Source organism: Zea mays, chromosome 3 (assembly GCF_902167145.1).
Source record: "Zea mays cultivar B73 chromosome 3, Zm-B73-REFERENCE-NAM-5.0, whole genome shotgun sequence".
NCBI classification, from domain to species: Eukaryota; Viridiplantae; Streptophyta; class Magnoliopsida; order Poales; family Poaceae; genus Zea; species Zea mays.
Window position 1 is genome coordinate 100,854,986 of NC_050098.1, and position 12,376 is coordinate 100,867,361.

Below are 12,376 nucleotides of genomic sequence, written 5' to 3' on the forward strand. Positions count from 1 at the left end.
TAGAGCTCTCTTGGGAGGATTTGAGGTGCAGGTGGGTGCGCTAGCTACTTGAATACTTGACGGAGCTGAGGGCGCGGTCAATTTATAGAGCCCGCGAGCGGTGGCCGTGAATTTGGGCGACGACGCGCGGCGGTCGGAGGAAGGGAGAGTTCACTGACGCAGTGAATTTGTGTCCTACGCCATTGTAGTCACTCCAGCGATCAATGGGGAGCTAAAGTAAGTCACGGCGATGCGGTGGAGATGCTTAGACACACGGCGCAAGGCCAGAAGGCGGTGGTCACCGGCATACTTATCGGATTCCGCCGCGGTGAGCTTGGTACGGCGGCCGGAGTTGTTTAGTGGCCGGGGCTTATCCACGACGATGATATTTGTGTGACCCTGAGCGCTATCCAAGCACCGGTGAGCACGAATCACCTCACCGGCGGGAATTGTGGCGCGAGGGTCGTTGGCGGTGATGTTCACTGAACCTGATCCGATCGGCTACTGTACCATGGGATTCCTCATTCAGTTGGCCTGACAGATCATCTTTGAGCTCGACTTTCTCCCAAATTCATATGGCAACATAACCAATGCCCTGCAGTAAAGTTGTAGCCCTACAAACCATCTTCATCTTTGTTATAGCATCCCTAGATAGATTCTCACTGGATCATGGTCGAAATGGCTCTCAAACTTGGTTCTAGGCCACTGTCAGTCTGAAATTCAGACTTCAACAGCCTGACAGCCCAACTTCAGGCTCACTTATCTTTAAATTCTTCATAACAACAATGCTTACTCCCTTAAGAAAAGTTATTCTCCTTTCATAGAGCTACAAAATTGTTGTGGTGACCTAGGGCAAAAACCTTAGAATTTGAAAGTTACAAAGCTCCAAAGTTGAGCCCATACCACTGAATTTCAGACTTAGGGTTAGAACTCAAATAGGGTCTTTTTGCAAATAGGTCCAAAATTCAGGGTTTAGCTTGCAAATCTTCATGATTGTGAACCATATGACTTAAGACCCCATACTTTACTAGTTTTTGCACTTTAGTCCAAAAGTGCACTGATTTTGCACTTAGCCCCCTAGGGTTTAGGTTTAGAGTTTTCCAGGGTCCTTATTAGGGTTTTTGGTATTTCAAGGGTGTGAATGCCACTTAGATCCATCCTTAGTAATATTTTATGATCATTTTACTTAAGCTTTAGGGTTTTCCCTATTTGGGTCTTGTTTTACCCTTCAGATCCCTGTTCAGGGTTAAGTATCCTATACTAGGGTCTTATTTGCAAAATGCCATAACAATACAACTTGTTTGAAATTTTTACCTAGTGAATGCATCCTAGGTGTATCAAACATATGAAATGCTAATGCTGATGATGTCATGCTCAAGTTTTAGTAACAGTAAAACCAGGGGTGTTACACAAATCACCGTGTTCACTCGCCTTATTTCTTGGTTGATTTGTTTTCCCTCTCTTTGCGACTTGAATTTAACTCTAACGCTAATCCCCGATTTTAGTGCGTGTTTAAAGTTATAAATTTCAGGTTTCGCCTATTCACCCCCTTCTAGGCGACTTTTAATTGGTATCAGAGGCCGGTGCTTCATTAGAGTCTAAGAACTCGTAGTAATGTTAGGAGATCACGCCAACAGGGAGATTATGACCGGCGAAAAGGCCGCAAGCTCGGGGAGGACTCTTTCGAGAGAGTCCGGTAACAAGAACAAGGAGGAATCCTCTCCCTCCATCAAGTCGCTTTGGAGAGGTGACAAGAAGAAGATGAAGAAGGTGGTCTACTATGAGACTGACTCTTCGTCAACCTGCACATCGAGCTCCGAGTCATCCGTCGCTTCTAAGCGCCATGAGCGCAAGAAGTATAGTAAGATGCCCCTATGCTATCCCCACATTTCTAAGCGTGCTCCATCACTTTCCGTTCCCTTAGGCAAACCACCATATTTTGATGGTGAAGATTATTGTATGTGGAGTGATAAAATGAGGCATCACCTAACCTCACTCCACGAAAGCATATGGGACATAGTTGAATTTGGAGCACAGGTACCACAAGTGGGGGACAAGGATTACGATTCGGATGAGGCCGCCCAAATTAGGCACTTTAACTTCCAAGCAACTTCTATACTCCTCGCCTCTTTATGTCGAGAGGAGTATAATAAGGTGCAAGGGTTAGAGACTGCCAAGCAAATTTGGGACGTCCTCAAAACGGCGCACGAAGGGGACGAGGTGACCAAGATCACCAAGCAGGAGACATTCGAGGGGGAGCTCGGTCATTTCGTCCTCAACAAAGGAGAAGAGCCGCAAGCAATGTATAACCGGCTAAAGACAATGGTGAACTAAGTGCGCAACCTCAGGAGCACCAAGTGGGATGACCATGAGATGGTCAAGGTTATTCTAAGATCCCTTGTTTTTCGTAATCGTACTCAAGTGCAATTAATTCGTGGGGATCCTAGATACAAACTAATGTCTCCCGAGGAAGTGATAGGCAAGTTTGTGAGATTTGAACTTATGATCAAAGACTCCAAACACATCGTCAACTTGGAGCAAGGCGCAACCTCTACACCCGAGGTGCAACCCGTCGCGTTCAAAGCGATGGAAGAGAAGAAAGAGGAGTCTACACCAAGTAGGCTTCCAATCGATGCCTCCAAGCTTGACAACAAGGAGATGGAGCTCGTCATCAAGAGCTTCCGCCAAATCCTCAAGCAAAGGAGGGGGAAGAACTACAAGTCCCACTCCAAGAAGGTGTGCTAACGGTGTGGTAAGTCCGGTCACTTTATTGCTAAATGTCCTATCTCTAGTGAAAGTGACAGGGACGACAACAAGAAAGGGAAGAAGAAGGAGAAGAAGAGATACTACAAGAAGAAGGGCGGTGATGCCCACATATGTCGGGAATGGGACTCCGTTGAGAGCTCCACCGACTCATCCTCCGACGAGGACGCCGCCAACATCACCGTCAACAAAGGCCTCCCCTTCCCTAACGTCGGCCACAAGTGTCTCATGGCTAAGGACGGCAAAAAGAAGGTACACTCTAGAGCCACCCCTAAATATACAACATCTAGTGATGAGGGTAGCTCTAGTGATAGTGAAGATAATTTGATGTCTTTATTTGCCAACCTTAGCATGGATCAAAAGAAGAAATTGAATGAATTAATAGAAGCAACTAATGAGAAGGATGAACTCTTGGATAGCCAAGAGGACTTCCTAATTAAAGAGAACAAAAAATTGTTAAATTGAAAATTGCTTATGCTCACGAAGTAGAGAAATGTGAAAACCTATCTAAAGAGCTTAGCATTTGTCATGATTCAATTTCTAGCCTTAGAAATGAAAATGCTAGCTTAATTTCTAAGGTTAAAGATTTAAATGTTTGTAATGATTCTATTTCCAGTCTTAGAGATGAGAATGCTATTTTAAATGCTAAGATTGAGGAATTAAATACATGCAAACCCTCTACATCTACTGTCGAACATGTTTCCATTTGCACTAGATGTAGAGATATTAATATTGATGCTATAGATGATCACCTTGCCATGATTAAGAAACAAAATGATCACATAGCTCAATTAAATGCTAAAATTGCCGAGCATGAACTTGAAAATGAAAAGTTTAAATTTGCTAGAAGCATGCTCTATAATGGGAGATGCCCTAGAAATAAGGATGGCATTGGTTTCCAACAGGGGAGCAATGTCAAGCTTAATGCCCCTAAAAGATTGTCTAATTTTGTTAAGGGTAAGGCTCCCATGGTTCAGGATAATGAAGGCTACATTTTATATCCTGCTAATTATCCTGAGCACAAAATTAGGAATATTCATGCTAGAAAACCTCACACTGTTTCTCATCATGCTTTTATGTATAAAAATGAGGCTTCTAGCTCTAGGCATACCACTCATGTTAAAATGCCTAGAAAGAAAATTCCTGCTGCATCAAATGAACATAATGTTTCCTTTAAGACTTTTGATGCATCTTATGTTTTAACTAACAGATCAGGCAAAGTAGTTGCCAAATATGTTGGGGGCAAACACAAGAGCTCCAAAACTTGTGTTTGGGTACCCAAGGTGCTTGTTTCTAACTTCAAAGGACCCAAGACTATTTGGGTACCTAAGAACAAGCCTAAAATTGTTGTGTAGGTTTATGCATCCGGTGGCTCAAGTTGGATAATCGATAGTGGGTGCACAAACCACATGATAGGGGAGAAGAGAATGTTCTCCTCCTATGAGAAAAATGAAGATCCCCAACGAGCTATCACATCCGGGGATGGAAATCAAGGTTTGGTCAAAGGTTTGGATAAAATTGCTATATCTCCTGACCATTCCATTTCTAATGTTTTTCTTGTAGATTCTTTAGATTACAATTTGTTTTCTGTTTCTCAATTATGTAAAATGGGCTACAACTGTCTCTTTACTGATGTAGGTGTTACTGTCTTTAGAAGAAGTGATGATTCAATAGCATTTAAGGGAGTGTTAGAGGGTTAGCTATATTTAGTTGATTTTAATGAGAACAATGATGAACTTAACACTTGCTTAATTGCTAAGACTAATATGGGTTGGCTCTGGCATCGCCGACTAGCCCATGTTGGGATGAAGAATCTTCATAAGCTTATAAAGGGAGAGCACATTTTAGGACTAACCAATGTTCATTTTGAGAAAGACAGGGTTTGTAGCGCATGCCAAGCAGGAAAGCAAGTTGGTACCCATCATCCACACAAGAACATAATGACGACGGACAGGCCGCTCGAGCTACTCCACATGGATCTATTCGGCCCGATCACTTACATAAGCATCGGCGGGAGTAAGTACTGTCTTGTTATTGTGGAAGACTATTCTCGCTTCACTTGGGTATTCTTTTTGTAGGAAAAATCACAAACCCAAGAGACCTTAAAGGGATTATTAAGATGGGCTCAAAATGAGTTCGGATTAAGAATCAAAAAGATAAGAAGCGACAATGGGACAGAGTTCAAGAACTCATAAATCGAAGGCCTTCTTGAGGAGGAGGGCATCAAGCATGAGTTCTCTTCTCGCTACACACCTCAACAAAATGGTGTAGTGGAGAGGAAGAATCGAACTCTACTAGATATGGCAAGAACCAAGCTTGATGAGTACAAGACACCGGACCGGTTTTGGGCCGAGGCGATTAACACCGCCTGCTACTCCATCAACTAGTTATATCTTCACTGAATCCCCAAGAAGACATCATACGAACTCCTCATCGGTAAAAAGCCCAATGTTTCATATTTTAGAGTCTTTGGGAGTAAATGCTTTATTCTTATTAAAAGAGGTAGAAAATCTAAATTTGCTCCTAAGGCTGTAGAAGGATTTTTACTTGGTTATGACTCAAACACAAGGGCATATAGAATCTTCAACAAATCTACTGGATTGGTTGAGGTTTCTTGTGACATTGTGTTCGATGAGACTAATGACTCCCAAGTGGAGCAAGTTGATCTTGATGAATTAGATGATGAAGAGGCTCCATGCGTTGCGCTAAGGAACATGTCTATTGGAGATGTGTGCCCTAAGGAATCTGAAGAGCCCACACAAGCACAAGATCAACCGTCATCTTCCAACCAAGCATCTCGACCTACCCAAGATGAGGATCAGGCTCAAAATGATGAAAATGAAGATCAAGAGGATGAGCCACCTCAAGAGGAGGACAATGATCAAGGGGGGAGATGAAGATAATGAAGACAAAGAAGATGATCAAGAAATTCAGGGTCAAAGACCACCTCACCCAAGAGTCCATCAAGCAATTCAACGAGATCACCCCGTCAACTCCATCCTTGGTGACATTCATAATGGGATAACCACTAGATCTCGAGTTGCTCATTTTTGCGAACATTACTGTTTTGTGTCTTCTGTTGAGCCATACAGAGTTGGGTGCTGGCAATGCAAGAGGAGCTCAACAACTTCACAAGGAATGAGGTATGGCATTTAGTTTCACGTCCTAATCAAAATGTTGTAGGTACCAAGTGGGTATTCCGCAACAAGCAAGATGAGCATGGTGTGGTGACAAGGAACAAAGCTCGACTTGTAGCCAAAGGTTATTCACAAGTCAAAGGTTTGGATTTCAATGAAACTTATGCACCCATAGCTAGGCTTGAGTCAATTCGTATATTACTTGCGTATGCTACTTACCATGGCTTTAAGTTTATCAAATGGACGTGAAAAGTGCCTTCCTCAATGGACAAATCAAGGAAGAGGTCTATGTTGAGCAACCTCTCGGCTTTGAAGATAGTGAGTACCCTAACCATGTTTACAAACTCTCAAAGGCACTTTATGGGCTCAAGCAAGCCCCAAGAGCATGGTATGAATGCCTGCGAGATTTTCTTATCACTAATGGCTTCAAAGTCGGTAAAGCCGATCCTACACTCTTTACTAAAACAGTTGCAAAAGATTTGTTCGTATGCCAAATTTATGTTGATGATATTATATTTTGGTCTACTAAAAAATCAACTTGTGAAGAGTTTAGTAGGATCATGATACAGAAATTCGAGATGTCTATGCTGGGGGAGTTGAAGTATTTCCTAGGATTTCAAATCAAGCAACTCCAATATGGCACCTTCATCATCCAAACTAAGTACATTCAAGACATACTCAAGAAGTTTGGGATGAAGGATGTCAAACCCATCAAGACACCCATGGGAACCAATGGGCATCTCGACCTCGACACGGGAGGTAAATCCGTAGATCAAAAGGTATATCGGTCGATGATAGGATCTTTACTCTATTTATGTGCATCTCGACCGGATATTATGCTTTCTGTATGCATGTGTGCAAGATTTCAGGCTTATCCTAAGGAAGTTCACCTTAGGGCCATGAAAAGAATCATGAGTTATTTAGTTTACACTCCTAAGTTTGGGCTTTGGTACCCCAAGGGATCCACTTTTGATTTAATAGGTTATTCCAATGTCGATTGGGCAGGGTGTAAAATTGATAGAAAGAGCACATCAGAGACTTGTCAGTTTCTGGAAAGATCCCTGGTGTCATGGGCTTCAAAGAAACAAAACTCTGTAGCTCTTTCCACCGTCGAAGCCGAGTACATTGTCGCAGGCCATTGTTGTGCACAATTACTTTGGATGAGGCAAACCCTTAGGGACTATGGCTACAAATTGAGCAAAGTCCCTCTCCTATATGATAATGAGAGTGCAATCCGCATGGCGGATAATCCTGTTGAACACAGCCGCACTAAGCACATAGACATTCGGTATCACTTTTTGAGGGAACACCGGCAAAAGGGGATATCGAGATTGCTTATGTTAATACCCAAAACCAATTAGCCGATATCTTTACCGAACCACTAGATGAGAAAACCTTTAGCAAACTTAGGAATGAGCCAAATGTCCTTGATTCTCGGAATTTTGATTGAAACATTGCACACATAGCTCATTTATATATCTTTGATCATGTCTCTTTCATTTTGGTACAAATGCATTTTTTTATACTTTTTGTGCCAAAACTACGACTAATGTGTCTTCAAGTGTATTTCTATACCAAGTCGTAGATTGAAAGGGAAATGGAGGATTCGGCAAAGACAAGGCTTTCACTCCAACTCTAATGGTATCATTTACCCTTTGTCGTTACTCCACAATTGGTATAATCTTTCACTCATACTTCTTTTACCAATGGGGGAGAAAATATTACAGGGCTCTCAAAGTCTCCGTTTTTTTGCGATTAATGCCAAAGGGGGAGAAGATATTAATCCCAAAGCAAAAGGACTGCACCACCACCATTTCAAAAAAATTCGAAATAAAGTTTTAATTGATGATTTTCACATTGGTATCCACACAATGGCAATCTCTTCAAATGGTATCTTTAAAGATAGATTTTCAAAATTGGTATCCAATTCACAATCAATCCTTCAATTGGTATCTTCAAAGATCAATTTTCAAATTGATATCCATTTCAAAAACCCTCTTGAAAGCTAAGAGGAGAATTTTATTTAGGGGGAGTTTTATTTAGTCAAAGGAAAAGCATTTGAAACAGGGGGAGAAATTTCAAATCTTGAAAATGCTTCTTGCAATCTTATTCATATACCTTTGACTACTTGCAAAAGTTTTTGAAAAGATTTACAAAAAGAATTTGCAAAAACAAAACAAGTGGTGCAAATGTGGTCCAAAATGTTAAAGAAAAGAAAAGCAATCCATTCATATCTAGTGAGATTTCAAATTGGTTTAACTCCAAATAACCTATGCACTTACATATGCAAACTAGTTCATTTCTGCACTTTATATATTTGCTTTGGTTTGAGTTGGCATCAATCACCAAAAAGGGGGAGATTGAAAGGGAAATAGGGTTAACCTTTTCCTATAATTAATTTTGGTGGTTGATCGTCAACACAAACATATGGACTAACTAGTTTACTCTAGAATTCATGTATTACAGGTGCATAAGGTTCAACACAAACCAATAAAAGATTCAAGTTAGGGACACAAATTTAAAGGAGCAAAAGGACTTGAGTGTGATGTGGTCTGGCGCACCGGACTGTCCGGTATGCCACCGGACAGTGTCTGATGCACCAGGGCCGTATAGGTTCCAAACAGCCACTCTCGGGTAAACGCAGGCGTGCTGCGCTATAATTCACCGGACTGTCCGGTGTGCCACTGGACTGTCCGGTGAGCCAGCGGGCAACGGCTCTCCAGCGCGCAATGGTCGACTCTGACAGCGTGAACAGTGCAGTACAGTGCACGGCAGAAGTTAGAGCAGCGAGTCAGAGGGGCACCAGACTGTCCGGTGCACCACCAGACTGTCCGGTGCCACAAGAAGACAAAGGTGCCAACAGTCAACTGCTCCAGACTGTCCGGTGGCACACCGGACACTGAACAGTGAGTGTCCGGTGGCGCACCAGACTGTCCGGTGCGCCCGTTGGCAGTAGCCTCCCCAACGGCTACCTTAGTGGTTGAGGGCTATAAATACCCCCCAACCACCACAACTTCAAGCATCCAAGTTTTCTGAACATCCCATTCAATACAAGAGCTCTAGCATTCACTCCTAGACAAAATTCAAAAGATCAAAGCCTCTCCAAGTCCCAAATTCATCTCAAACATTTAGTGACTTGTGAGAGAGAGATTTTATGTTCTTTTGAGCTCTTGCTTCTTTGATTGCCTTTCTAATTTTCTCATTCTTATTCTCAAGTGCTTTGTAAGCGAGGCAAGAGACACCAAGTGTGTGGTGGTCCTTGCGGGGTCTTAGTGACCTATGAGATTAAGGAAGAAGGCTCACTCGGTCTAAGTGACTGTTTGAGAGAGGGAAAGGGTTGAAATAGACCTGATCTTTGTGACCTCCTCAACGGGGACTAGGTTCTTTGGAACCGAACCTCGGTAAAACAAATCACTGTGTTCACTCGCCTTATTTCTTGGTTGATTTGGTTTCCCTCTGTTTTCGACTTGAATTTAACTCTAAGGCTAACCCCCGATCTTAGTGCGTGTTTAAAGTTATAAATTTCATGTTTCGCCTATTCACCCTCCCTCTAGGCGACTTTCACCAGGGTCTACTAAGATGTACCTAGACCTCAAGACCAGATACTGCTGGAGAGGGATGAAAAAGGAGATAGCTCAGCATGTAGCTCGGTGTGATACTTGTTAGCGGACTAAGGCAGAACATCAAAGGCCCGCAGAGTTACTACAACCCCTTCTAGTTCCCAAATGGAAGTGGGAAGAAATAGGCATGGATTTGGTGATCGGACTGCCCCGGACCCAAAAGGGGAATGATTCTATCTGGGTCATAATTGACTGTCTTACCAAGGTAGCTCACTTCATACCAGTAAAGACTACCTACAGAGGAGCCACCCTCACCCAGTTATACCTCAAAGAAATAGTCAGACTGCATGGCATTCCACGAAGAATAGTATAAGACAGAGGAACGCAATTCACCTCAAAGTTTTGGTTGAGTCTTCAGCAGGCCATGGGCACCAAGCTAGATTTCAGCACCGCCTACCACCCCTAGTAAGATGGACAGACAGAAAGAGTCAATGAAGTCCTTGAAGATTTGTTGAGAGCATGTGTGCTGACCTTCGACAGAGATTGGGAGTCCAATTTGCCATATGCAGAGTTCTCTTATAACAACATTTACCAGGCCAGCATCAATATGTCACCTTTTGAAGCCTTGTATGGAAGAAGATGCCAAACCGCTCTGATGTGGTCAAACGTAGGAGAAAAAACCCTAGAAGGGCCTGCCTTCATCAAAGAGGCAGAAGAGAAAGTTGCCCTGATCCGCAAAAGGCTACTCGAAACCCAGAGTCGGCAAAAGAGTTATGCAGACAACAGGAGGAGAGAACTCAGTTTCAAGGAAGGTGATTTTGTCTATCTCAAAGTCTCCCCAATGCGTGGAGTCAAAAGATTTCAAGCAAAAGGGAAGCTAGCTCCACGATTCGTTGGCCCCTATCCTATCATTGGCAGAATAGGGCCAGCAGCTTACCGCCTTCAGTTGCCAAAATCCATGTCAGATATCCACAATGTATTTCATGTATCCTAGCTCCGGAAATGCTTGAAAGTACCAGAAAGTCACATCGCTGAAGAGTCAGTCCAGATTCAGAAAGATCTGCAGTACCGAGAAGTGCCAGTGAAGATTCTTGATTCAGCCATTCGAAAGACCCGAAGCTTGGAGGTAAGGCTCTGTAAAGTCCAGTGGAGCAGAGAAGGGGAAGAGGAGGCTACCTGGGAGAGTGAGGACTCATTGAGGAAGGAGTACCCTTACCTTTTCTTGAGCCCAGCCTGAATCTCGAGGGCGAGATTCTTTTAAGTGGGGTAGCTCTGTAGCATCCCAGTTTTTGGTTCCGAGGTTAGAAGCCTTAAACTCCTAACCCCCCCTTTATTCTTTCTCTTAAAACCTAATCTCATAAGCATTTCATTTCTCATATGCATAAACCATGATTGCTAGTAGCACTTCACACATAGCATTTCATTTTGGCACCTAGAAATTATCATGAATAAATGAATATTTGTATCAAGGAGAAAAGGAATTAGAGAAAAGAAAAGAGAGAAAAAAAGAGAAAAAGGAAAAAAAATCCCTCTCCTCTCGGCTGGGCCGATTTCGGCCCATGCTTCCCACCCCGCTCTCTCTCCCGCGCTGCTCCCTCGTGGTCCACCAGAGCATGCGCGCTCCCGCGTCGCCAGCCCCCGCTCCCTCCTTCGCTTACCGCTCGGCCCCGCTCGTCAGCCGCTTCCTCTCCCTCTACTAGTGGGGCCCGGATGTCAGCTCCCTCTCCCTCACCGCGCACAACATCGACGTGATCCCTGTTGGCCACCATCCTCCCCTCCGCTCCACCATCACTTCCGCGATAGTGGAGTTAGGCACCACTTCGTCCTCGCCCACTATGCTCACACCCCCGCACAGCATCCTGCCCCGAGCCCTCTCATCCTCGGCGTTGTGCGCCATTATCGTCGCCGCTGTACACCTCGCTGGTGTTTGCCAGCCCCGCTCCTCCCCTTCCTCGGGCGCCAATAAAAGGCCCGCCTTGAGCCCCTCATCTCCTCGCCCTGGCCTCAGCCACTCTCCTTCCCCCCTCCTAAGCTTAATCAAGCTGGTGCCGCCGCCCTTCCCTCCGCTCCGGTGAGTCCTCCCTTCCCTCTCCGATAGCCTAATGCCAAATTACATTAGCTCATTAGCTTCACCACTTTGTCTCGAGCACGGAACACTGCATCCCCCCCAATCACACCCAAGGCCTCGTCGGCGACCTTGATGTCGCTTGGGCCCCGCCACTTCGCTGTGGTCGGCACCTTCCAAACCGCCATCGGTGAAATCCTCCCCACCACCGTGACCCTTGCCCCTGCCCGTGCTATTCCACCGCCCCGACCACCGAGAACTGGGCCACCGGCGGGGAACCGCCGTCGAACCCCAGCGGCCAGTTCTTTTCCCTCGGGCGGACCCCCCGTATCTCCCCCACCTTAACGCCGTTTCCCCCTCCCCCTCGCTGGCACGTGGGCCCGCGCCCACGGCGCCGTCTCCGCGTCGCGCCCGTTGGCAGGCCGAGATGGGACGGCTGCCCGCGCGCGCTCGACTTGGGCCGAAATTCCCTCCCCGGCCCAGTTAACCAGGAAATCCTTTTCCTTTTTCCTTTGTTTTTCCCCTTTTCTAATATAATCTTTATATGCTGATAATTTATGCACCAAAAATAACCCCAACATTTTTTTAGGTCACAAAATAATGACGATTAGGAACTTGACACACTTTATTAGCAAGCATTGTTTGATGTATTGTTTATTGCCTATTTTTGCAAGGCGAAGAGGGGTCCGACCATCTGGAAAACGTAGCTCCGAAAGAAGGGCAGGAGCCTGACCTCCCGGAATTAGAGCTTTCGTGCCAAGAGAGCTTTGACGAAGGCAAGTCCATTCTACCATTGATGCATAAATTACCTACTCTTTCTACCACTACCTAAGCCGGGATAAGGGATGGGTTCTATGCATTGTGAGTCGAGT